Raw genomic sequence first — 27,364 nt, 5'->3', positions numbered from 1 at the left:
TACCGCAAAATGCGGGGGTATGAACTGCGATCGCCATACCCTGCGCCGAACCATATACTCCCAATATAATCAACCGAAGTTGGTATATTGGCAGCATCTCAAGTAGGCCACTGCTTGAGAAACAGCGTTCGGTTCGCATCACCGACAGGAAGGCTAACTCACCAGTTAGCTGAGGATCCTTACCTTCTTACCTCATCGTAGAAGGTGTCGTTACAGAATGTAAGGTTGAGTTATGCATGAATTTAAGTTTTGACAGGAAGTAATGCTGGTAGTTAGGGTTATATATATATATATTATAGCCACCTTTATTTCCCTCATAAGCATTACCCTAGGGCTTTACGTACTAAGTACAATCCTTAACGAATCCAACGCGGCTTTACCAAACATTTTGTTGGTCAAACTTTTATACTGAAAGCATTTTTAAGGTAAAATATATCTCCAGAGTAACCTTATAGCTCTGATACCAGCTGTGGCAGAACCAACCTGAATTATACCGGCTCAAGTACACGAGTCCACTCCCGAGGGCTCCAACATGCTTCAAACGGTATAATCCCTTGGCCTGTCGGGTAACATCCCGATAAACCACCGATACACAGGATCAAATAAGGTTACCTCACACGAAGGTGAGTCCAGAGATATAGTCACCATCATATTTTATATCATAGGAAATTACAATACAAGAGTTTTCTTAAAGCAGTACGAAGTTCCAAATTTAGAGAAAACATTGCAAACTATTAAATCTATGGTTTTCGGCAGCGGAAAACATACGTGATGATTTACAACATGTCGTCAAGTTGGATGTCATGCTAAGCCCGGGCACGACATCACTCAGGGTCTTCAGTGTTGGTCGGGAGCGGATCTCATTCCACGGACCAACCATCTGGAAGAGCACAGGGCCAAGACAGGGGAAGAGTAGGGGCTTCAAAGACTTTACCTGAAAAACAAGTCACTAGCAAGACTGAGTATACTAATACTCAGCAAGGCTTACCCGGGATTGGGTATACTTTAGCCCGTAGCTAGACTCATGAAGGCTTCGTAAAGGTTCTAGGTTTATTTTCAGCTGAAAAGTGACAAAGAGTATAACCTACTCTCAAGTTTTAGCTTTCAGATTCTAGCTTGATTAGCCATTCTAGGTAAGCACCTATACTAAACAAGCAAGATATATATTATCATCCATCAAAATTATTCCATTAACAATTACACTTTTTACTCGATGTGGCAAAAGGGATAAGCAATCTCAATCCTCGTGAGAGGCGGACGATCCGAATCGAATTTAACCTTGCAAGGTAAACCTAACACACACGCTTGGAACATCTACAGAATATTCCGAAGCAACCGTTTGCCTTTCATTCCGGATCGTGGGCAGGCCACCACAAGCGACTTGCAGGACCATACGCACATCACTCGTGCAGGACATACGTCTGTAGCGCGACTACAAAACCCGTATTCCTGTCTGCCATGCAGAACGTACTCCCACAGGTCGGTGCGTGAGAAAAACCAAATTAATCGAGTGGTGGGAGGTATGCCCACTTGCCGGGCCGATTGGTTACTAGGCTTACCGCTTACCATATTTCGTGGCATGTGGCTAGTACTTTCAAACGCTTAGCCACCACTACCACACATTTCGACCTTAAAGCTTTTATCAAAACAGACAAGGTAATCTTCAGGTCATGATACAGCACATGACCCTGTCCATCATCCTTATAGTGATTACAGGAACGTAAACACTACAACTCCTATATCGCGCGAGTGACAGGAAATCACCCGACTTCTACCGGTCCTATTAGCATAGCAGCTAGTCGGACTCAAGTGCTACTATTCAATACATTGGTTCCTAGGGAAAATGCAACTAGGGTTTCAAGCAATTCCTAAGAACTTAATGCATAGAATACGTAAATAGATATAGATTGCAGTGTAATTAAAATAGTGGGTTATGTCCGGGGCTTGCCTTTACTGGTGGGGCTGAAGTCAGAAATATCAATATCTTTCGAACTTTGGTTCGGGGCTTCAGTTAATCCCTTGGTGACATTCACTCGGTCTTCAGGAACATTCTCTGCAGACTCCTAGGAGATCTTGTAGGTACTGTTTGCAGAAGTAGTCGTATCTACATGCAATGCAACATTACATTCAAGGTGTGCACATAAAACTATCTTACTTCACAATACAGTTGCAATTCAATATTCATTTAACATACTACTCACATAACAATCAGAAAGATCTGAACTAACTTAAATAGAGCTTTAGGTGGATAACTAATTAGAATCGGCTACTTATTGGAGATTACAACAGAGCCAATTGGAACAACAGGGGTTTAGCCGATTGATGTGCTTTGATCGTGTCTAACAGAGGCATGTCTATTGTACTATCTTACTGATCTAGGGTTGTGTATTTTGGCCTATGTAGCTGATTGAAGTGTGGTTAAGGGTATGTGAACGATAGATATATAGCCGATTTCTCAGCCGATAAATCGGCTGATAGAAGGGTGTGGACAAGGATGGGAAAACTAAGGATTGATCGGCCATATTTGACCGATATGGAAAACAACTAGAATCAGCTTAGATCAGCCGATAGTAAGAACCCTAAGATCATGTGTGTATCTCCGATACATCATTTATGTGCAGCCGATGTAGGACAGAACAAAAGAATTGTATCGGCAGTAGCTGATATTAGAAGGGTAACAACCGGATCAGCTAACCAGCCGATGGTAGAAGCATACCAAAAGAAGTGCATCGGCTAACAGTTGTTACACAGAAACATCATAGACTCTAAGGAAACGGATGCTTAGCGACGGGGCTGATAGCCGATGCTGAAGCATAGCTGTCGAGATGTATTGGCTAAGCAACAGATGCACATGAACTAACAAAGATTCTTATATGAAAAGGACCTTAAGAAGACTGAAATCAAGACAAGGACAATGTCTTGATGGCAGAGATAGGAACACTCGTGTGAAAGGATTAACTAGTTATCATACATTTCCACTTGAGACATACATCCTATGATTAACCCTTTAGCTACCACACATGCATACAACACAAGGTACAAATAAAGCATTCATTCTCTAACATTTAACCTAGATCACAAATTAAAGACTTTCACTCAAAATCACAACATACAACTTGTAGATTTTGACCTGAGGATTTAAACAGAACTGGTTTTGTATTTTTATGAACTTCTTATGAAAATCTATGAAATGTAGAAGTTCACTGAGTTGAAATAAAGAAAGCTCTGGAAATCTTACAGAAAACACCCTAGAACTTTCTAAACCAAAGCAATTAAGTCCCTGGTCGGGAAAAACAAAAGAACGGAAAGATAACGACGATATTCCGGCAAAGGAGTCGCCGGCATTAAGAAGATTCAGCGAATCAGGGCAAACCTTGGGGTAGCCTTGGTTGTGAAGGAGAAGAACAGATGGAAAGTGAACTCCCGTGGCGAACAAGATCGGTGAAAAGATGAGTTCGACGGTGATGAGATTCCGTGGGTCACGAACAAGCTTGCCGGGGATTGTAGTGGGTAGAGCATGGCCGAAGAGGTAATCCCCGCGGTGATTTGTGGTGATGGCGGTTGGTTGAGCGATCAATGAGGGTAGGAACTGTTGGATGTCGTGGATCATGGGACGAGACAATGGAGCCGAATGGGTTCGCTATACCGACTTCTCCGCGAACCCTAGGGTTTTCCTGCTCACGGGTTGAACTTCCTCTGCCCACGCACATGCGATGCCAAAGCATGGCCGACCGAACACCTCTGCTCACACAAGAAGAAACCCTCCTTGACCTGACTGCTCCGGTGCGTGCACTGCCGGCATACTTGCGCAACCATTCGCAAGGCCACCGCTCCCGTTCTGCTTCCACACCATTGGCCTCCAACTTGCTTGCGCGTGGTCTGTTGCTTTGCATACGCACGTGCCTGCAGAAACGAGCCGAGTCGGCCACCGGTAGAACACTCTCGCTCGCATCCACGGACGTGCTAGTCCAAATCCATTCGGACCTTCGCCTTCGCTCCGCCGCCTTTCCTCCGGCTCGCCGTGCCATAACCGCCCCTCCGCCTCCGCAAGGATGAAGGGAGCTCGCCGTGCGTGGCTCCTCCAAGCTTGTCGCATCCGGTCGCCGCCCCGCACATCATCGCTCTGCACGTCGTCACCCTGCATGGTTACTCTTCTTCCTCCTATTGCCGGGCCCGCACTTGCCTCGGCCTTGCCGCGTCACAGGTCTCTCCGCGGCCATCCTTGCGAAGTTATCACCGTGCGCGGCCTCGTTGCCCTCCGTGCGGGTCCGCCTCGAGCCGCCACGCCTCAGCTTTATCCGCGCACGCTCGAACCGCGCGCGTCCTTGGCCCGTATCACGCTGCTGCTCACGCGTTTGAATCCGCCCTGCGCGCCACTACTCTCTCTCCGGGCCGTTCGCCTCCGCTCGGGTCCTGCTCCTGCGCTCACACGCCTACGCCGCCTGCATCTGCGCCGTGCTTGCTCCAACGCCTGTTCCTACCCAGCTCCCGCGCTCACCCGGTGCCAGTGCCCGCACACGCCTATTCCCGCGTTGCGCGTGCTCGCTCCGAGCCGCAAACGCACGCTTGCTGCCTCACCCACACGCCTGGGCCACTCCGCGCGCCACCGCGCGCACGCTCGCGCCACCACCTGCCACGGCCTTGTTCTGGCGCCGCACCCACACGCCGCCGGTGCCAGCCCACAGCTTCTGCGTCTGCACAGCCTGCCGCTTGGGTCCGCTCTGCTCTGCCTGCTCTTCCACGTGCGCCTAGGCTGCCTCGCTCCGCTCCTGGGCCCGCCAGCCCGCTTGGAGCCGCGCCGCCTGGCGCCTGCCGCGCGCGCTCTGCCTGCCTGCGCGCCGAGCCGCTGCTGCCTAGGCCAGCCTCCGCCCGAGCCCGAGCGCCCGCACACGCCCGGCCCCGAGCGCCCGAACATCCGCCGTGCGCACGTGCTGCGCGCCTGCGCGCGCTCGCGCTCGCCCAATCGCTACCGCCGGCCTCTGTGCTGCCTTCTGAGGGAGGGAAACAGAGAGAGAGAGAGAGGAGATAAGGATGGCTGAGCTGCCGGTGGGGAGAAAAGGAAAGAAGGGAGACGCCAGGATAAGGAAGAAGAGAGAAGAAAGACAGATGGACTTTTCCAAGGGCTTATACGCAATTTCAGAAAATTGCAGGGCCTTTTCTGTAAAGCAAAATTTCCCATCAACCCAAAATCCTAATGAAGAAATGCCCAAAATGAAAGTTGGAGAGCTTTTCAAACTCTACAATATTGCTTTAGGGCTCAAGCTCAAAAACTCAAAACCTATATTTTTTAGACATGAATTTTTGAACAAAAGTCGGATTTGAATTACTTTTGTCCTAAAGAGTGGAATTTTATAAAATTCAGGACCTAAATGCAAGCATTTATGACACGTCATGATGACTTGCATCTTTTACACTTTAGTCCTAAATAATTTTGAAAGTTACTTTTGTAAATCAAATACTTGCATAAAACGACTTGTACTTTTATAAAATCACATAAACACCCTTATTTTCACAAACCCAAAATTTTTTACACACTTCAACACACACATTTCAAATAAAATTTTGGATAAATATATATTTTTTACAAGGAACAAAATAAGAAAAATATGTTTGCAAAACTACCCTTCACTTATTTTGAAATTACCTCTTATCCAAATACATTTTACAAAAACAACCCTAGGTTTTTCTGTAATTACAAAAATACCCTTTTTACTTGCACTTTAAATTTTCAAAAGCTTCACACAAACACACACAAGCTTTACGCTAACAAACACATACTTCACACTAACAAATTATATGCCTAGCTTACAAGTACATGAACTGTCACAATGAATTACTCAATATCAGAAAAACACATGGTAAAAAGATTTAAGTATGGAAGCATCAGTAGCATGATTAAATAACTTTACTTGATTTCAAACTTACTTTGCACAAGTTTAAATTGGTTCAAGTTAGAGTATAGTACTAGTGGTGAAATTTGCACACAAATTCACTCATATCACATACAAGTTGCATACCAAAAATCTCATGAAATAAAGCTAGCATGCAAGAGATACATACAAGATTTCCTTTTGTTAAACTTTAAAATAACACTTAAAGCATTAAGTTTCAAACTAAACTTTAGTAACAAAAGTTGTAGAAATGGACTTCTAGAGTATAAAGAACTAGTTTGATAATTTTTGAATTTTTCTACAAATTTCTACAGATTTTCAAAGCTGGCTGATTTGAATTGAGGGGGGTACTGATATTTTGCAGAGAGGACCTTAGAAAGAAAAGAAGGTCTGCAATTGGGTCCCTGGCCGGTTTGAACCGAAAAAGTGGCTAGGAAGCTTCCACGCGTAGATGTATTGCTGGTGGTGAGCTCGGTGAGGACCAAGAGGGGGCGGAGCGGCGGAGCGGCGGGACGACGGCGAGGCCGAGCGGTGGTGGTGGACAGGACTGCCAGCGTGATGTTCTGGTGGCGTGAGCGCGAGTGGATGGAGAAGAACTGGTTAGGGAGCTTTAGTGGGATGTAGTGGTGCCAGTGGAGCATGGGATTGTGGGTGTGGGGCGGCAAAGATGGCTGACGACGGTGAGCAAAGCCGGCGGTGGTGGTCTGGCGGCAGTGCTAAGCGGAGAAGAAGCCGAGGGGCGAAAATGCGGGCGCGTGAGAGTGTAAATGAAGTTGAGGAAGTCTCCTGGACGTGCTGTGGGAACAAGAAGGGGCACGGGCGAGCTGGAGCAGCTGCTGGCAACCAGCGGCGCGAAGTGGCGGCTTCGGGCGACGGTGGCACGACGTGGCGGGGCGGGGAAAAGCCAGCAGAGGTCGGGCGAGCGGCGGGCGGTGAGCTGGAGGGTCAGGTGTTGGGGTTAGAGCGGTGAGGGGCAGCTGGCAACGTGGGAGCTCACCGGCGAGGGGCGGCTGTCGGTGGAGCAGAGAAGTAGAGAAACAGAGAGGGAGGGGAGAGAGAGGAAGACGATGAGGACTTCTCTGTAATTTTCCAAAAGAGCAAGGGGTGCACTGTAAAGTAAAATTTTCTTTCAAACAATAGCCCAAATGAAAATATGCCCAAAAGCAAAAGTGTAGAGTTTAAGAAGATCTACAAATTTGCTTTAAGGGTTAGCTTCAAAAGAGTTAGGGTTTTAAAACTATTTCAAAATCCGACAAACTATCAAATTTCACATAAAATCTATTTAAAATTCACATTCCAAATGAAACCTTAGGATAATTTTACTTCTTACAGTGGTTTAAAAGTAAATTCTTGCCTCTACAAAACTAACCTTCATATAATTTGAAATTACCCTACCTTCAAACACATTTAGCAAAAGAACCCTAATTTTTCCATAATTACAAAAATACCCTTTACTTGCATTTAGGTTTTAAAAGCATTCATCAAAGCAACACACACTTCATTCTAACTAGCACAACATATACTAGAATTTAGCATGCCTATCTTCTAAGTACCTGAATGTCACAAGTAGCATACCGTCTGGAGCTACCAGAAGGAATGGCTGACATACACCCAGTATTCCATGTATCCCAACTTAGAAGATGTCTAAGGGTGTCGGTGTTTAACCGGCTGCCCACCGAGGGATATACCCAAGGTGGTAGGTTTTGGATGAGGGGACGCTGAGATCAGGAACTCGAAGGTACAAGGAACACAAAGCTTAGACAGGTTCGGGCCGCTAGGTGTATAATACCCTACGTCCTGTAGTGGTTTGTATTGCCTTAGGTGTAGAATGATCTAGAGATCGTGTTTTGATAGGGCTCCCTATCCTCCCTTATATATCCGAGAGGCTAGGGTTACAAAGATACTAACCAATACCAGCTAAGGAATCGTACCAGAACATATCTCGAGTAGATTCCCTCTGTATCGGTTAGCTCTATCTCCTACTTAAATGGGATAAATAAGAGATAAACGAGATAAATAAGAGATAAGACGGACTTAATCTCTTAAACTACGCTATGTACGCAGCCCCGTAGCCCCGGGTCTGACAAGCCCCCGAGCTCTTCATAGCTGAGTACTGCAGGCTTATCGAGTACTTCCGAAGTAGTCTTCGACTTCTTCAAAAGCTTCGTCTTGAAGTCCTTCTTCGAATACTTGCTTGGCTGCATCGAAGCTATGAGGTGCTCATGCCCCGAATTTTATCTTTAACATGGTGTGCGATTTGAAAAATCGCACTCCATATGGAGTAGCCCCCGAGCCTTAGGTTGAATCGGAGAATCAGGCTGAGGGTCCCATTAGTCTGTAATCATCCTTATCCTTCAAAGAAATTTGAAAAATAAGTAGTCGATGCCACATATCCCGCAGCCCCCGAGCCTTGAATCCAAATCCCACAAAATTGGAGATAAGGATCCGAAAACCGTGGCATGCAGGCTAAAAAATGTCAACTTGAGAAATTACCAAAATGATGATACAAATGATGGAAATTAGATCATGAACCCGAAAACCCCTTTTTTCAGGCTAATTAACCCTAAAAAAATAAGTAGTCGAATACTTAATCCAAACAGTCCACCAAATGACCCCTCAGCTTCAGAATATTCCCAAAAACGACTCTTGAACTTCAGAACAGTAAATTTTCCCCACCCCACTAGTTATTTAACCCTGCGGCAGCAGTGAGAAAAACTGTGCTTCCAATCTGCATTTTGCCAAGAGCCACAAAAATCCCCAATCAGAGCCATGCGCCACCGCCATCCCCCCCAAAGAAATCCCCCAACCCTAATCTCCCCGCCCCTCTCCCCGCAGCCCCCGAGCATCTCGTGGCAAGCGAATCGGAGATGGCGCCCAAGAAATCAGAGATCGAAGGGAAAAAGAAGGAGGCGCAGCCGTCAACCGGAGAGTGGACCTACAGTAAGTGCTCCCTCACTGATCTGAATAGGCTAGTTTCCGAGGGGTTGCTGCAAGAGAAGAATCTTGTCAACTGGCGTCCCTCTTTCCGTGAACCTTTTCCCATGGAAAATGTTGACGAAATCGTCACATTTTACGATTTTGCCGAACGGGGATTGGCCCTCCCCTCTTGTTCTTTCTTCCGTGGCCTTCTTTATTATTACGGGCTTGAGCTCCATCACCTCAACCTGAGTTCCATCTGCCATATTTCCATTTTTATCCATTTCTATGAAGCCTTCCTCGGAATCGAGCCCCACTGGGATCTTTTCCGCTTCCTCTTCCGCGTCAAACCCCAGCCAACCTCGAAAAAACTATCTGTTGTAGGGGGCGCCGGCATTCAACTGCGTCAGCAGGCCGGCAAAAGATACCTATCATACAAATTCCCCTCCAACCTTCCCGGTTGGAAAAACCATTGGTTCTATTCTGAAAATCATGCCCCCTAGCTCCCCAAAAAAACAAATAACCCACCTGTGGTGAGGCCGGAGTGGAATCTCGAACTGTCTGGGGGAAACATGGATCAAGTCGAGGAGCTATTAGACCTCATAGAGGCACACAAGATGATGGGGGTGACCAGCGCTTCCGTTATGTTTTCTTTCTTCAAACGCCGAGTCCAACCGATCCTACAGCGCCACCGACTTGGATTTGAGTACACAGGCTCTGAAGATCCATCTCGCATGTGCGCAGAGGAGCTGTCAGACGATGCCGCCCTCCTCCGAGTCACACGAGTGCTGCTGGACGTGGACGCCATGCCGTACGTGCCGGAACTGTTTACCGCACGGAATCCACCCAAACCAGTAAGTACTCGACTACTCTTTTGTTGAAATCAACCTCTGTTATGCCGTCGCTAACTGAGAGCTTTCTGCAGGGACACACAGAACTATACCGCAACTACCCGCCGCGACCCGATATCCCCCGGCCGGACCACCTCCTCCCCAGCACCGCTGTAGAAGCCAAAAGGGCTCGTATAGCTGCAGCTCAGCGCAGCAGCGGGTCCACAGAAGATGTAAGCCCCCAGGAGGAGGAGGAAGCTAAAGGAGAAGCGCGACGGGACAACTCCTCCGAGCTAGTCGTGGAGTTGGCCGACGCTCTGCCGCTGGTGCCGCAGGGTCGTCGGATAGTGCGGAAGCGGAAGGCGCAAGAAATTGAATCTTTCGGGTACTTGTTGTTGTTTTGTTGTATTGCTATATGTTGATATTGTGTCGTGCTTACAATGTCCCCCTGTAGTCCTTCCGCCTCCTCCTCCCGGGCTGAGCCTGAAGAAGAAACGGCTCCATCGGCCGCCGCAGCAGTCACCATCACCGTGCCAGGGACCGCGCCATTGGCTGGTGAAACCCCGCCGCCTGCAACGGAAACGCCACGATAGGCCTTGCGGGTGAAAAGGGCCATCAAGAAGAAGTCTACACTGTAAGTTTGCCTCTGGCTGCACAATAAATATTTTGATCATTTGACTTGTGTGTTGTCTAACTTCGACTTCGTTAGAGCTGCAAGCGCTGTCGACCTCCAGCTGACGCCGGCTCGACTACCCCAGCCCCCGGGTCTTCGACCCAGGAAGGATCTTCTGGCACGAGGCCAGTCATGGCGGCTCCAGCCCCCGAGCCATCGGCCCCCGAAGGGTCAACGCCCGCGGAGCCAGCCCCCGAGGCGGACGCGACGCTGCCTGACTTGCCGCCTCCCGAGCTCCAACAAGTCAAAATCGGAGCTGGTGGCGGGGAGCAAGTCGAGGCTCCTGATGCCGCTCCTACAGATGGCACAGGTAAGCATTCGACCGCCCCCGGCTAGCTGCCGAGATCCAAGGGTATATACTAAAAACACTTTGTGCTTGCAGGTGCTCAGTGGTCACCGCCCGAAGAGGCCACGAGAACCTCAAGGAGACCCATTGAGCTGTTCCTGACCGGGTCCGGGTATCGGGATGTCATCACCGCCGACCTGGTGGATGAGCCATTGCTGACGGACAACAACATAGAGAACTTCAAGAAGGCGTGTGACTTTGCCATGGTATGACCTGAGTACTTTCCTGCTGGTAAACACTGTCGAGTTGCTTATCTGAATTTCCCTCCTTATGCAGAATGTGATCGCCCACTCCCAGAAGAAATCAGAAAAGCTAAAAACCGTTGTGAGTGATCACCAAGAGCTCGCCGCCCTGGAAAGGCGCATCGCCGACGACAAAACAAAGATCTGCTCCCTCGAGAAAGCGAATTCCGAACTCCGAGAACAACTCGAGGTGCAAGGGAAAGCGCACCAAGAGCAGCTCAGAGAGTAGGAAAAAGCGCACCAGGAGCAGCTCAAAGATCAGAGGAAAGCGCACCAATGTAAGCCATTGCTTCCCTCGAGTACTTGCATTTCTCAATTTGTCCTGGATTCTGAAAAAGCTCTTCACCACAGAACTTAGGAAAATGTTAATGTATAAAGAAGAGCTGCTTACTGACGTGAAGAACCTGCTGTATCAGCGTACAGATGACGTTAAGAGGCTGCAGAAGGTGATCAGCGATACTGAACAACAGTTCGCCGACTGCCTTCAGCAAGTCAAGACGCTGGGTGAAGAAAAAGAGCAGCGACAGAAGGAGCTCGAAGATCTCAGGGGGGCCGCCCGGGAGTTGGTGGACATGGTGGATCCCCCAGAGGAAGGCGAAGCAAGCCTGCGGCCCCTGCTAGAGCGACTCCATGAAGCCCCGAAGAAAGTGCTAAAATTCCTCACAGAGGCTCCAGTTGCGTGCGTTAGCAACACCCTTGCAGTTGTGAAGTCTTTTTTGCCGAACGCGCGATTGGAGATATTTGCTCAGGGCATGGCTGCAGATTGCACCGAGGGTCAATTCGACCAATACCCCCAAGAAGCCCGACCTGTAGCAGAACAAATAGTTCAAAGTGTACTGCAGGATTAGGGTATAAAGAACAAGTTTTTACTTCCTTGTATATATAGTTTCTTTGATGTCTCTACTTGTGTGTGTGTGTGCCTTGGCTGAATTGGAATCTAGGCTTACGAGGCTAAGTAGTAGACACTACCCTGGGTGCAGCGACCCGGAAGGTAGTCACAGCTCCAAGTGGGTACTCAGCTAACAAGGTAGCCACAACTCGACTGAGCGGGGCTAAACTGTTAGGAAAGAATGCGAGCATCATCGTGGAATTGCCGTGCGTTAGGCAGAAAAACAAAACTACCCCGAGTGCACCGACTCTAGGTGTAGTCGAAGTCGCTCCTCATATGAGCGCACTCCTTGAATTAGGTAAGAACCGGACGGACAGTTCGAACTCGTTGGGAGCAGACGCGGGCATCGCCGCAACTCTGCCGTGTTTATGGCAAGAATGAAACTACCCTGAGTTGAACGACTTGGGATGTAGTCGAGGTAGCTCTTTACGCGAGCCCATCCAACAAGCTGGATAGAAACCAGTCGAACGGATCGAGTTGTTGGGATAGATGCGACTACTGTCGCGTGCGACCATCCAATCACGGCGGAAGTCAAGCTGTAGAAGATATGAGCGGAGCAGTCGGTTACGTCGAAACATGAAATCGATAAGATATATACGTGGCCATGGCCTCTGTACAATTCACGACAAGAAGCTGATTTATGTAAATACTGCAAGTGGCCGTAGCCTTCGCATGTTCACAGAGAAATTTACACCCCGAATCTTGTGGCGCATAGCCTCCAAACTGATTCGAGGAAAGGAGACCGTCTAAACCCCCCGTAGATTTGGCTATATCCGGACATGTTCTCATGGGTAGAACTTGCGCAGGTTCTGGATGTTCCAAGAATTTGGAACATCTTGACCCTCGGGATATTGTAGTTGATAAGACCCTGGTCTTGTAACATGTTTGACAACAAACGGGCCCTCCCACCTTGAGTTGAGCTTGTGTAGGCCGGACTCGTCTTGAATGCGACGCAAGACCAAGTCACCAATGCTGAATGACCGCTCCCTCATGTTGCGATCATGATATCGCCGGATCCCCTGTAGGTATCGGGCTGACTGAACGAGAGCAGTGCAACGAGCCTCTTCAACAGAATCGAGCTCTAATTGCCTCGCCTCGTCCGCCTCGCCTTCGTTGTACATTTCAACCCTTGGGGATTTCCACATGATATCAGCCGGTAAGATAGCCTCGGAGCCGTATACAAGGAAGAAAGGCGTTTGTCCTGTGGCTTTGGACGGCTAAGTCCGAAGCCCCCAGATGATATGTGGCAGCTCATGTATCCATTTGCCCCCCTTCTTGCTGTTTTCGTTGTAGAGTCTCTACTTGAGGCCGTCGATTATCAAACCGTTCGCCCTTTCCACTTGTCCATTGGCCCTTGGGTGTGCGATCGAGACATATTTAATCTCGATACATGCATTCTCGCAGAATTCCTAGAACTGGTTGGCTGTGAAATTGGATCCCAAGTCTGTGATGATGGTATTAGGGAAGCCGAAGCGGTGCAAGATATCCGAGATGAAGTCAACAACCCGATCTGGTGCGAGCTTGGCTATCGGCTTGTACTCAATCCACTTGGTAAACTTGTCGATAGCCACCAGAACATGGGTGAAACCGCCTGGCGCCGTTGTGAAGGGCCCAATCATGTCGAGGCTCCAACAAGCAAAGAGCCAGGATGGCGGTATGGTGATGAGGCTGTGGGCTGGAACATGAGTCTGCTTGCCAAAGAATTGACAATTTTAGCACCTGCGCATGAGATCCTCCGCGTCGGATACTGCAGTGGGCCACCAGAAACCAGCCCTGTATGCCTTCCCCACCAGCGTTCTTGAAGTTGCGTGGTTACCGCAGACACCCTCGTGGATCTCCTGCAATATGTCGTAACCTTCTTCCTTTGTGACGCACTTCATTAGAACACCTAACCGAGTGCCGCGCCGATAGAGCTTGCTGTTGACCAGGACAAAACCCTTGCTTCTGCGCATGACGCGTGCCGCCTCTGCGCTTCTGGCATCGATTCCTGCTGGTAGCTTTTGATCTCCAATGAAGTCGATAAAAGCCTCTCGCCAGTCCTCTCGTAGCACCATAACCTCTCGATCGGGTTGTTGGGGACCCGCGTTGATGGTTACCTATGGAGAAGACTTGATGGATGGCTGCTTGAGCTCCTGGACGAAGACTCCCGGTGGGACCTGAGCACGTGTCGACCCTAGTTTGGACAAGGTGTCTGCCCCAACATTGTGCTCTCGTAGCACGTGATGAACCTCCAAGCCGGAAAATTTGTTTTCTAGCTTGCGCACTTCCTGCACGTAGGCTTCCATCGTCTCCTTGTTGCAGTCCCACTCTTTGTTGACTTGCTGCACAACGAGAAGAGAATCACCATACACAAGTAGTCGCTTGATCCCTAGTGATATTGCCAAACGAAGCATGTGAAGCAAGGCTTCATACTCGGCTTCATTGTTGGATACCGCCCACAGGATCTGAAGGACATACTTCAATTGTTCACCGCGTGGAGAAATAAGCAGAACTCCAGCGATGCTACCCTCGAGCTTGAGGGACCCATCAAAGTACATGATCCAGTGCTCTGGCTTATCAACCGGAGTTGGGACTTGATTCTCCCTCCATTCAGCCATGAAGTCGACTAGAGCTTGAGACTTGATTGCAGTGCGTGGCTTGAAGTCGATTGACAAAGCCCCCAGTTCTACTGCCCACTTTGATATACGCCCCGTGGCATCTTGATTATGAAGGATATCAGCCAGCGGGAAATCCATAATCACAGTGATCTTGTACTCGTCAAAATAATGGCGCAGCTTTCTTGATGCGATTAGAATTTCATATAAAAGCTTTTGAACGGCGGGGTATCGTACCTTGGATTCGGAGAGTACCTCGCTGATGAAGTAGATAGGCCTCTGCACTCCAAATGCATGGCCTTCCTCGCCTCGCTCGACTACAATAGCACTGCTGACAACGTGAGTTGTTGCCACGATGTAGAGTAGTAGATCCTCCCCCGACAATGGTGCAGTAAGGATCGGAGGTGTCTGGAGGTGATGTTTCGGATCCTGCAGGGTTCGCTCGGCCTCCTCCATCCATTGGAATTTATCTTGGCATTTCAGGAGCTTGAAGAAGGTAGTCCTCTCTCCCTGAGTTGAGAGATAAACCTGTTCAGGGCTGCCATACAACCTGTTAGCTTCTGCACATCCTTGATTGTGGCTGGAGCCTCCATGTCAGTGATGGCTGTGATCTTTACAGGGTTGGCTTCAATGCCCCGGTTGCTAATGATGAACCCAAGCAATTTCCCTGAAGGTACTCCAAAAACGCACTTGGTAGGATTGAGTTTCCACCGAAATCTGCGTAGACTACTGAACGTTTCCTCCAAATCTGCAAACAAGTCGTGGGAATCCCTGGTCTTGATGACCACATCATCCACATAGGCCTCAACATTCCGGTGCAGCTGATCCACGAAGCACATCTGGATCGCGCGCTGATAGGTTGCTCCTGCATTCTTCAACCCGAAGGACATGGTTTTGTAGGCATATGTCCCGTACGGAGTGATGAATGCTGTCTTGATATGGTCCTCCTCCTTGAGCGCAATCTGATGATATCCTGAATAACAATTAAGAAAACAAAAAATGACACAACCAGCCGTCGAATCGATAACTTGTTCAATGCGCGGGAGCCCAAAGTGATCCTTTGGGCAGTGCTTGTTAAGATCAGTGTAGTCGACACACATTCTCCATTCATTGTTCTTTTTCTTTACAAGAATGGGCTTAGCTACCCACTCTGGATGGATTACTTCTTTAATGAATCCAGCCGTGAGAAGTTTAACTATCTCCCGTTTGATGGCCTCATGCTTATCGTGAGCAAACCTTCGCAGGCGTTGCTTCTTAGGCACAGCCTTTTGGTGTACATTCAAAGCATACTCGATCAACTCCCTAGGCACCCCTGGCATATCCGCTGGTTTCTGTACGAATATGTCTTGGTTAGCCTGAAGGAAGCTGACGAGCGTGAGTTCCTATTTGTCACCTAAGCCCACACCGATGACAGCGGTTTTAGATGAATCTCCCTCCTGGAGCTGGATCGTCTTGAGGGCCACGTTGTCAGTCGACTGGATGCTCAACGTGCTGGCCTTCTTGGAGGGAATCTTCAGCCCAGACTGGGATAGCTGCTGCGCAGCCGCGAATACTTCTCCGGAAGCATCTGGCACACGAGTAGTCGAGGCGTACTAAATTGCCTCCTGATTGCAGTCATACGACTTCTTCAAGTCGCCTCGGAGAATAAGAACTCCACTTAACCCTGGCATCTTGAGAAGTAGATAAACGTAATGTGGCACTGCCATAAACTTGGCAAGTGCCGGACGGCCCAAAATTGCATGGTAAGAAGATTCGAAGTTAGCTACTTCGAACTTGATAAACTCAGTGCGGTAATTCTCCCTCATGCCGAAGGTGACTGGGAGGACGACCGTACCAAGTGGATGTGCCGCATTACCTGGGACGATGCTGTAAAAAGGGGACTTGCTGGGAACCAGCATGTCCTTGAAATCCAGGCCCATCTTCCTCAAAGTGCTGATGAAAATGAGGTTGAGCCCGCTTCCGCCATCGATGAGGACCTTGGTGAGCTTGACTTCCGCCACCACAAGATCGAGGACCAAGGGGAACTTTCCGGGTTCCGAAAAGCTTGTCCATTGGTCGTCACGGGAGAACGAGATGGGGACCTCCGACCAACAGAGTGGTCGTGGTACCGCCAGCTCGATGGACATGATCTCCCAGAGAAGCAGCTTCTGGTCCCGTCTGGAGCTAAAATCCTCATCTCCCCCGAAGATGACGTTGACGACCTTTGAAGCATCCTGGAACTTCGGGTTGCGCCCTTGGTCATCGTGATCGTCATCCTCGGGTTCTTTGTCCGCAGGCTTCTTGTTCTTCTTACCACCACCGGAGTTGCTGAACGTCCTCCGAAGGTGGTAGCAGTCAATGGCAGCGTGGTTGGCACCTGGGTGCCATGGGCACTTTTTCTGCAGGAGCTTCTCAAACTCCTCTTGCGTTGTCGACTTCTTGCCCCGCGAAGGACAATCCGTAGCCACGATGATATCATCTGGCTTTCATTTCCGGGGTGGACCTGAAAAGTCCCGCTGGCCTTTGTCATTGCGGTTGTCATTTGGGTGCCTCAGGTTGCTTTCTTGACGCCACGGGAACCGCTCCCGCATCTTCTCCTCCTGTTCGGACCAATCGTGCATCATATCACGAAGGCCCGCAATGGTCTTCAGCCTGTTCCACCCAAAATCTCTGTAGATGCCTGGGTCGGTGATGCCGTTGTAGAAGCAGTCGATGATGTCGTCCTCCCAAATGTTCGCGATGGTGCTGCGGACATCAAAGAAGCGACGTGTGTAGGACCGCAGGAGCTTGTTACGTTCCTGTTTACACTGGGCAAGATCGTGACGAGTACCTGCACGAGCGATCGCTCCCTGGAAGTTGTCGATGAAGACCTTCTTGATTCGCTCCCAGGAGTCGATGGAGTTGCTGCTGAGGCTCTCCAGCCAGGTGAGCGGCGCAGGGTCCAAAGCCATCGGAAAGTAGACGACTTTGGTGATGTTCGAGCCCCCTGCGACCTCAATGGCCGTGAAGTAACAACGGAGCCACTGCTAAGGGGCCTGCTTGCCGTCGTACTTGGTGATGCCGATCGGCTTGAAGCCCTCAGGGTACTTATAGCTGCTGAATCATGCAGAGAAAGCAGGAAAATGATCACTGCAATCAGTCCCTTCAGTCTCAACTTCTTCACATACCTTACGCCTGGAGGAGATCACAGTCCGAGCATCGCGGCCTTCATTAATGTGCTGGCGCAAGTCTTCTGTAGGAGGCTGATGATTGGCCTGTCGCGGGTTACCCCCCGAAGGTGGCTGTTGCCTCCCGCTAGGGGCCTGGCTCCCGCGAGCGTTGTTGTTGTTGTGGCTAGACTGAAGTCGAGGACGACCGCCAGCCGTTCGGCTGTGAGCCTGGCTCCGACTCTCACCCACGCGCTCCTCCCTGATGGTGGAAGCTGGATTTTGTTGATCCAACTGGATCCAGGCCCTCTGCACATAAAGGAGTGCTTGGCGCATGTCTGGATAGTGGCTGCGCTCAAGGATGGCCGTAACCCTGGCAATGTTAGCCACGGGGTCCTGAAACCCCGTTCACTTACGGCGACAAACTCAGGGTCAAGCTCGCGATACATAGATCGCCTACGCTCGTTGGCCCTCCTTCACCGGATCGCATGGGCCCTGTTCTTGGCCCTCCGCGCCTCACGATCGGCATCGTTCTCTTCGCTAGCGTTGGCAGTGGCCTCATCTTCAGAGACTGCTTCGAAGTCTACAATGGGAAAACCACCATCATCCTCGCCTTCTTCCACCATTAGCACCTGGCGGGAGGTCAGCTCGTGAGAGCTCACGTCGACTAGTTCAGTCGACCCCTCCGCCGCGGTAGCCAACGGCCTGCCCTCTTGAAAGGGCAGGGGCTCAAGGTGAGCCACAAGTCGACCCTCTGCCTCGAGTAGATCGGAGAGCGCCATGCCCCTCCAATGCACAATGCACCCCTCCAGCATGGAGGTGATCACCAGATCACTAGCGCCAAAACAACCCAAAGCCCCCCGACACGCGGTGGCTTCAGGCCTTCCGTTCTGGAGCAGAAAGTCCAGGTCCTTTTCTAGCATGGAGAGGGACCCAGAGACGTTGGCCTCCTGGAGATCAGTGGCCAGTTTCCATGAACCGAGTTGGGATCGGTTATGCGGGTCCCTAGATTGGAACGAGTCCAACCCAGGGGAAGTTGCTGCAACGCTGGAAGAAGTCGAGCCTGAAGCAGACTCCACTCGATCTTTGTTGCAGAAGCACAGGTTGACAAGTTGTCGAGATCGTCGATGAACTTGTCGAGGTCGCTGCAGAGATCCGCAGCGGAAGTCTTTGGCTTCATGTCGATGAGGAATCGTCGAAAATTGCCCACACCATCTGCGATGCAGACCCACGAGCCAAAAATGAAAGTCGTGCCCTGAGAGGGAACTGACCTGGTGAATTTGAAAGATGCCATCGAGCTCAACGATGGATCTTCGACGCGCACCCCTACCTAGCGTGCCAGCTGTTGGTGTTTAACCGGCTGCCCACCGAGGGATATACCCAAGGTGGTAGGTTTTGGGTGAGGGGACGCCGAGATCAGGAACTCGAAGGTACAAGGAACACAAAGCTTAGACAGGTTCGGGACGCTAGGTGTGTAATACCCTACGTTCTGTAGTGGTTTGTATTGCCTTGGGTGTAGAATGATCTAGAGATCGTGTTTTGAGAGGGGTCCCTATCCTCCCTTATATATCCGAGAGGCCAGGGTTACAAAGATACTAACCAACACCAGCTAAGGAATCGTACCAGAATATATCTCGAGTAGATTCCCTCTGTATCGGTTAGCTCTATCTCCTACTTAAACGGGATAAATAAGAGATAAACAAGATAAATAAGAGATAAGACGGACTTAATCTCTTAAACTACGCTATGTACGCATCCCCGTAGCCTCGGGTCTGACAGAGGGTACCCGAGAAAGAGCGTGTGCCGGAAGAAGAAATAGATTTACAGACAGATCTTCGGTACCAGGAAGTACCTGTCAAGATTTTGGACACTGTCACAAAAAGGACAAGAAACTCCGAAGTACGGATTTGCAGAGTTCAGTGGAGCAGACACGGAGTGGAAGAAGCTACATAGGAACGTGAAGATGCCCTGAAGAAAGAGTTCCCCATCTATTTAGGAGCCAGCCGAATCTCGAGGACGAGATTCATTTTAAGTGGGGTAGGTTTATAACGCCCATATTTTTTTATCTTATTTAAATTGCATTACCAATCACTTGCTTAAAATTTTTTAAACCTTTTCCGCCGCTCAAGCTCCCAAAGCCCACACCCCGATTTTCCGCCATCCCGACATCGCGCAGTCCTCTTTTTCCGCGGAGCCGCCCGTCCCTTTTCCTTTTCCACCGGCCCCGCCATCCCGTCACATCACCATCATGTCACGGTCAGCCACGTGCGCCTGCCCGGCCGCGATCGTCGGTGCCGCGCGCGTGTCCCCACTTTTCTTTTCTCATATTTTGTTCAAATCCATTTTATTTCTCTCTTCTAACTTTTTCCCAGACTCTTTTTTTTTGGTGCTGGCTTCCTCTTTCTTTTTATCCCCTGCACTACCTGCTGCCTACTCGAGCTGTAGCCCGCTCCTTGCATGCACGCGCAGGAAAGCGCACAACCCGCCGCTGCCCCCGTTGCTGCCTGTGCACAAGCGCTCGCATCACGCCACCCGCGTCACGCCACGGCTGCCGCGGCCGCTGCTACTCGTTGTGCTGCTGAGTGCTTGCTGCCCATGCACGCCAAGCTGGCGTGCGACCCGCTACTGCGCCGGCCTGTCTCCATCCTGTCCCCTCGCCCTCGCAGCTTGCGCCTTGTCCCCGAGCATCCCAGCCACCATTACTGACGAGGTTCCTGTACTGCCCATGACCCTCCCATGTCGGCCATCTCCCCTCTCCCTCTCAGCCTATAAATCAGCCCCCGAGCCACCCCTGACTCCACCCATACCGCCCTAGCACCTCCCCTCCTCTACCTCGCGCTGCAGCTCGCCACCGCCGCTCACCATTGCCGCCCACCACCCATCTCCGTGGACAGCCCTCCGTAGACCATCTCCGCACGAGGTGAGGGCCGGAATCGGACCCTCTCGGCCTCCTCTCCGTTTTCCCGTCCTCCCCAGGCGTTGTCATGCACCAGGGGGCCGGCGCCCATGGCCTAGCCGTCCCCCCCCTCCTACCGTTCCCCTCCCCCTCCTGTTCTATCTCAAGGAAGAAGAAAGGTAGACTTGTGCATAACCCCCTCCACTTTTCCTCCTTATGCAGTCCGCAGCCCACCACCTCCCTCTCCGAAATATTTAACCAGAGCTCCTTCTATCTCTTTATCTCATTACAAATAGGTCCTCACCCTTTTAAGCTACTCCCTAAATGACCTTTAACTCATCAATTCATGCGACATTTTGTTCCGAATCGATTCCAAACTCCACCACGCATCAAATATTTTCTCCAAGTATCAGGATCCATATCCGACAAATATAATAGTCTTCTCTACTTTTTAATCGAAGCTCTCTATTTCCCTCTTTTTTTTAAGCTCGTCGGCGAACTTTGTTTTTTTTGTGTGATTGTTTGTGTGTCGTAGCCGATGATGTGACCGAGGAGGAGCAGGACCGCGAGCCGGAGCCCGAAGACCCGTACCTCGAGGAGGAGCTTTCGGAAGGCTTTGAGGACGGCAAGTCCAATCCCATCCTTTGATGCATATTTATCCCAGTTTTATAAACACAACCTATTAGCCTGTTTTATAAAATGCATTGTTGCAAGACATGGTTGGATAGCCACCCCTTGATTGCTATGATGATTCCTTGATGACCTAGATTAATGTCTATATAGGGTTTGCTCTGCTAGACGTTAACTACTGCTAGAGATGCTTAGGATCTTTTATTCCCTTTATTATATTTTAATCATGACCACAACGCGCTTTATCGAAAATAAAGGTGTGAGTGTTTTCAAAGATAAAATGGGATTTCGGGAAAATAAAAGAAGGATATAATCTGATGAGATGGACGGTGTTTCGTGTGTGAAATGCCACTGGTGAGCTTGTACCTTTGTGGTTGAGCATGGTTGGGAGATGTCTATCTTGTCAATGTAAGGATGAACTGAGGTGTCATCTTGCCTAACCCACTTATCGTACAACCACTCGACCGTTGTGTGGGCAACAGCTTAGCATAAACCCCACTAGTTGTTCTGCTAGCCAAAAGGAGAGCTGGTGAGCAACGGGAGATCATGGAGAAGGAATACGATATGTGTGAGTTATGTGCTGGTTATGACTTTATTGATAGGTGATTAACCCCAAGGTTGCTTCCGTGTTGGCTAGTTAGATTCAGCTAAGGTGGGTAATGGCTTTATTAGGATCTGCAGCGACACTAAGGTGTTCGTAGTGCGGTACCCTACTTGTGGGTAAAGTGTACAACCTCTGCAGAGCGTAAAATCTATTCAAATAGCTGTGTCCACGGTATTGGACGAGTTACGGCATGGTCACTTCAATAGACATTTTGGGATGGTTGGTTTTGTGGCGTGAGTTGTTTTCAAAGTGCCCGGCAGTTGTGCCGTGAGCTACTGCGTAAGTGGAGTCCGGTAGCATTAAAACATGGATCCTTTGTGGAGGATCAACCGCACTTATTATTCGAATACTATAGAAATGTTTTGAGAAAACTCTTTTATTAAATGAACCCTTGCATGTGTAAAACCTCGCTTTATCGCAAATGAACCCTAGCCTTATCCTTGATATATCTTGTGCATGATCTTTATTATCCCCCTCCGTGGGTGTGGTTGGACTTGTTGAGTACTTATATACTCACTCTTGCCTAGTTTTTACAGAGGAGGATCCAAACTTCGTTCCTGAAGACGTCGAGTAGGTCGTCGTCCTACACCCAACCTTGCCTGTGGTTCAGGGTCTCCACAGAAAGCTTACCATGGCGCAAGACTCTGATGTTATCTTAGATTTCATTGGCACTTTAGTTTGGCTTGTAGTCCTTATGTTGTTCCTCTTGATAGTGGCGCTTCAATGCCCGCTACCTCAACGGTTTGTACGGTAATGAACCATCTGATGTAATAAATGTGTTATCAGCCTCCTGGGACTGATATTTGTACCACATTTAGTCACCTCGGATGAGGGGATGCTTCAGTGACTGTAGGTGTTGTTTCAGATCCTGCAGGGCTGGCTTAGCCTCTTCCTTCCACTGGAACTTGTCTTGGCGCTTCAGGAGTTTGAAGAAAGGGTAGTCCCCTCTCCCGGAGTCGGGAGATGAACCTGTTCAGGGCTGCCATACATCCTGTTAGTTTGTGCACATCCTTGATTGTGGTCGGAGCCTCCATGTCAGTGATGGCCATGATCTTCACAGGATTGGCTTCAATTCCTCGGTTGCTAACAATGAACCCGAGCAATTTCCCTGATGGTACTCCGAATACGCACTTTGTTGGGTTGAGCTTCCATCCGAACCTTCATAAACTATTGAACGTTTCTTCCAAGTCTGTGATCAGGTCCTCGGGATTCCTGGTCTTGATGACCACATCATCCACGTAGGCCTCAGCATTCCGATGCAGCTGATCGGCAAAGCACATTTGAATTGCGCGTTGATAGGTTGCACCTGCATTTTTCAACCCGAAAGACATAGTTTTGTAGGCATATATCCCGAACGGGGTGATAAACACGATCTTTATTTGATCCTCCTCCTTGAGCGCAATCTAGTGATACCCCGAATAGTAGTCAAGGAAATAGAGGAGTACACAACCCGCCGTCGAGTCAACAACTTGATCAATGCGTGGTAGCCCGAAGCGATCCTTTGGGCAATGCTTGTTGAGATCGGTGTAGTCAACGCACATTCTCCATTCATTGTTCTTTTTCTTTACAAGGACGGGATTAGCGACCCACTCTGGATGGATTACTTCTTTAATGAAGCCAACCGCCAGGAGTTTAGCTATTTTCCTTTTGATTGCCTCTCGTTTGTCTTAAGCAAACCTTCGAAGGCGTTGCTTTTTGGGCACAGCTTGTGCATGTACATTTAGGCTATGCTCGATCAGTTCCTTGGGCACCCCTAGCATATCCGTTGGTTTCCACGCGAATATGTCTCGGTTAGCTTGGAGGAAACTAACGAGCGCGATTTCCTATTTCTCACCTAAGCCTGCATCGATGACAGCGGTCTTAGATGAGTCACCCTCCAGGAGCTGGATGGTCTTGTGGGCCACATCACCGATCGAGTGGATGCTCGACTTGCTTGCCTTCCTCGTTGGGATTTCCAGTCCGGCTTGGGAGAGTTGTTGCACGGCCGCGAGTACTTCTCCTGAAGCATCTGGCACACGCGTAGTCGAAGCGTACTGGATGGCTTCCTGGTTGCAGTCATACGACTTCTTCAAGTCATCTCGGAGAGTGAGTACCCCACTTCTTCCTGGCATCTTGAGAAGTAGATAAACATAGTGCGGCACGGCCATGAATTTGGCTAGTGCCGGCCTGCCCAGAATGGCATGATATGAAGATTCGAAGTTGGCAACTTCGAATTTGATGAACTCGATATGGTAGTTCTCTCTCATGCTGAACGTGACTGGAAGGACCACCGTGCCAAGTGGATGCGCTGTGTTGCCTGGGACAAAGCCATAGAAGGGAGACTTGCTTGGGACGAGCATGTCCGTTAAGTCCAAGCCATCTTTCTCAGCGTGCTGGCAAAGATGAGGTTAAGACCGCTTCCGCCGTCGATGAGTACTCTAGCGAGTTTGACCTCTGCCACCACCGGGTCCAGAATCAGGGGGAATTTGCTGGGCTCTGAAAAGCTGGTCCATTGATTGTCTCGTGACAATGAGATGGGGACCTCCGACCACCGGAGTGGTCGTGGTACCGCCGGCTCGACAGACATGATTTCTCGGAGAAGTAGTTTCTGTTCCCTCCTGGAACTGATCTCTTCGTCACCTTCAGAGATGATGTTGATGGTTTTGGAGGCATCTTGGAACTTCGCGTTATGCGATTTGTCCCCTTGGTCGTCCTCTTCAGGCTCTTTATCCGCTGGCTTGTTCTTCTTGTTGCTACTAGGATTGCTGAATGTCCTCCAGAGGTGGTAGCAATCAATTGCCACATGATTGGCACCTGGATGCCATGGGCATTTCTTCTGCAAGAGTTTTTCGAACTCCTCCTGCGTCATTGTCTTCCTGCCTCACGAAGGACGATCCACAGCCGTGATGAGGTCGTCTGGCTTGCGCTTTCAGGATGGACCTGAGTAGTCCCGCTAGCTCTTGTCGGTACGATTGTCATTTGTGTGCCTTAGGTTGTTGTCATTGTGCCTCGGGAACCGCTCACGCATCTTTTCCTCTTGCTCGGACTAATCGTGCATCATGTCACGAAGTCCTGCAACAGTTTTTGGTCTGTTCCGCCAAAAGTCTCTATAGATGCCTGGGTCGGTGAGGCCATTGTAGAAGCAGTCAATGATGTCCTCTTCTGAGATGTTCGCGATGGTAGCTCGCACGTCGAAGAAATGGCGTGTGTATGACCGTAGGAGCTTGTTGCGTTCCTGTTTACACTGAGCAAGGTCATGACGAGTACCTGCGCGGGTGATCGCCCCCCTGGAAGTTGTCGATGAAGACTTTCTTGAGCCGCTCCCAGGAGTCGATCGAGTTGTTGCTGAGGCTCTCCAGCCATGTGAGCAGCGCAGGGTCCAAAGCCATCGGGAAGTAGACGACCTTGGTGATGTTGGAGCCTCCTGCGACTTCTATGGCGGTGAAGTAACATCGTAGCCATTGCTGAGGAGCTTGTTTGCCGTCGTACTTGGTGATTCCAATCAGCTTGAAGCCCTCAGGGTACTTGTAACTACTGAACCGTGCTGTGAATGCTGGAAATCAATCACTGCAGTCGGTACCCTCTGTATCGGCTACTTCACGCTCTCTACATCTGGAATCAATTATGGATCATGCATCGCGTCCTTCAATGATTCTCTAGCGCAGGTCTTCTGGAGGATTCCGATGATTAGGTTGTCGCGGGTTGCCTCCTAGAGGTGGCTGTTGCCGCTCACCAGTGTCCTGACTCCCGCGAGCGTTGTCGTTGTTATTGCTTCCCTAACGTTGAGGATAGCCGCCTGCCGTTCGACTGTTAGGCTGGCTGCGGCTTTCGCCCATGTGTTCTTCTCCGATGGCAGACGCGGGGTTTTGTTGATCGAGCTGGATCCATGCTCGCTGCGCGTAGCGAAGTGCTTGGCGCAGGTTTGGATCGTTGCCGCGCTCAAGTATGGCAGTTACCCTGGCGATGTTAACCACGGGGGTTCTGAAACCCCGCTCGCTCACGGCGGTGAATTTGGCATCTAGCTCACGATGCGTAGATCGCATGCGCTCGTTCACCCTCTGTCGTCGGGTTGCGCGGACTCTATTCCAGGCCCTTCGTGCCTCACACTCAGTGTCATTTTCATCACCGGCATTGGCTGTGACCTCGTCTTCGGATATCATGTCAAGTGCTTCGTTGGGTGAGATGCCATCGTCCTCGCCCTCTTCCGCCATCAACACTTGGCGTGATATGAGCTCGTCAGAGCTCGCTTCGACTAGCTCAATTGATTCTTCTGCCATGGTGGCTAATGGCCTTCCCTCCTTAAAAGGCAAGGGCTCGAGGTGTGCCACGTGTCGGTCTTTGTCCTCGAGTAGATCGAAGAGTTTCATGCCCTTCCAATGCATGAAACGGCCTTCTGGAGTGGAGGTGATCATCAGACCATTGTCACCAAGGCAACCCACAGCCCCCCGACGTGCGGTGGCTTCGGGTTTTCCGATTTGGAGTAAATAGTCCAAGTCCTTTTCCAATACGGAGAGGCACTCGGAATTGTTGGCCTCCTGATGTTCAGTGGCCGAATTGCATAGACCGAGTCATGATCGGTTACGCAAGTTCTCATATTGGAGCGAGTCCGATCCGAGTGTGGTCGTTGCAGCGCGAGGCGGAGTCACGTTGAAAACGGAATCCTCCTCGGTCTTCCTAGCGGAGCCATGGGTCGACAAGTCATTGAGATTGTCGATGAACACGTCGAGCTCGCTATGAAAACTCACTGCGAGAGTTTTTGGCTTCATGACATCGATGGTGAACCGACAAAAATCACCCCGCCGTCTGCGATGCAGACCCACGAGCCAAAAACGAACGTCGTGCCCTAGGGGGCATGGCACTGGTGAACTTGAACGAACCCATCGAGTTCACCGATGGATCTTCGATGCGCCCCCCTACCTGGCGCGCCAGCTATCGGTGTTTTACCTCCTGCCCACCGAGGGGTATACCCGAGGTGGTAAGTTTTAGGTAGAGTCACGCCGAGATCAGGATCTCGAAGGTGCAAGCAACACAAGGTTTAGATAGGTTTGGGCCGCGATGTGCGTAATACCCTACGTCCTGTTTGGTGGTTTGTATTGCCTTGGGTGTTGATGTGTTTTGAGGGGGTCCCTGCCCACCCTTATATATCCGGAAGGATAGGGTTACATGAATCCTAGTCCGACACTAGCCTAGGAATCATACTCGAGTACAACTCAAGTAATTTCCTTCTGTATCGGCTAGTCCTACTTCATATGCGAGTAGAGTACAACACAAATAAGGTATAGGACATGCTCTATCCCCTATTCCTGTATGAACTATGTTATATACGCAGTCCTATAGTCTCGGGTCTAACACTTGGCGGCTACAACCACGAGTAAACTTACTTGGGGGTTGCGGTCACAGGGTCTACAAAATTCGACTACCTTTTTGTAGACCCTGGAGGCTACAACTACGAGTAAACTTACTTGTGGGTTGCGGTCACAGGCTCTACAAAATTTGACTACCTTTTTATAGACCCTGGTAGCTATAGCCATGAGTAAACTTACTTGGGGTTGCGGTCACAGGCTCTACAAAATTTGACTACCTTTTTTAGACCCTAGCGGCTACAGCCATGAGTAAACTTACTTAGGGGTTGCAGCCATAGGCTCTACAAAGTTTAGACTACCATTTTGTAGACCCTGGTGGCTACAGCCATGAGTAAACTTACTTGGGGTTGCGGCCACAGGCTCTACAAAAATTTGACTACCTTTTT

Source organism: Panicum hallii, chromosome 7 (genome assembly GCF_002211085.1).
Source record: "Panicum hallii strain FIL2 chromosome 7, PHallii_v3.1, whole genome shotgun sequence".
Lineage (NCBI taxonomy): Eukaryota > Viridiplantae > Streptophyta > Magnoliopsida > Poales > Poaceae > Panicum > Panicum hallii.
The sequence above is the reverse complement of the archived record's forward strand: the minus strand, read 5'-3'. Positions refer to the sequence as shown.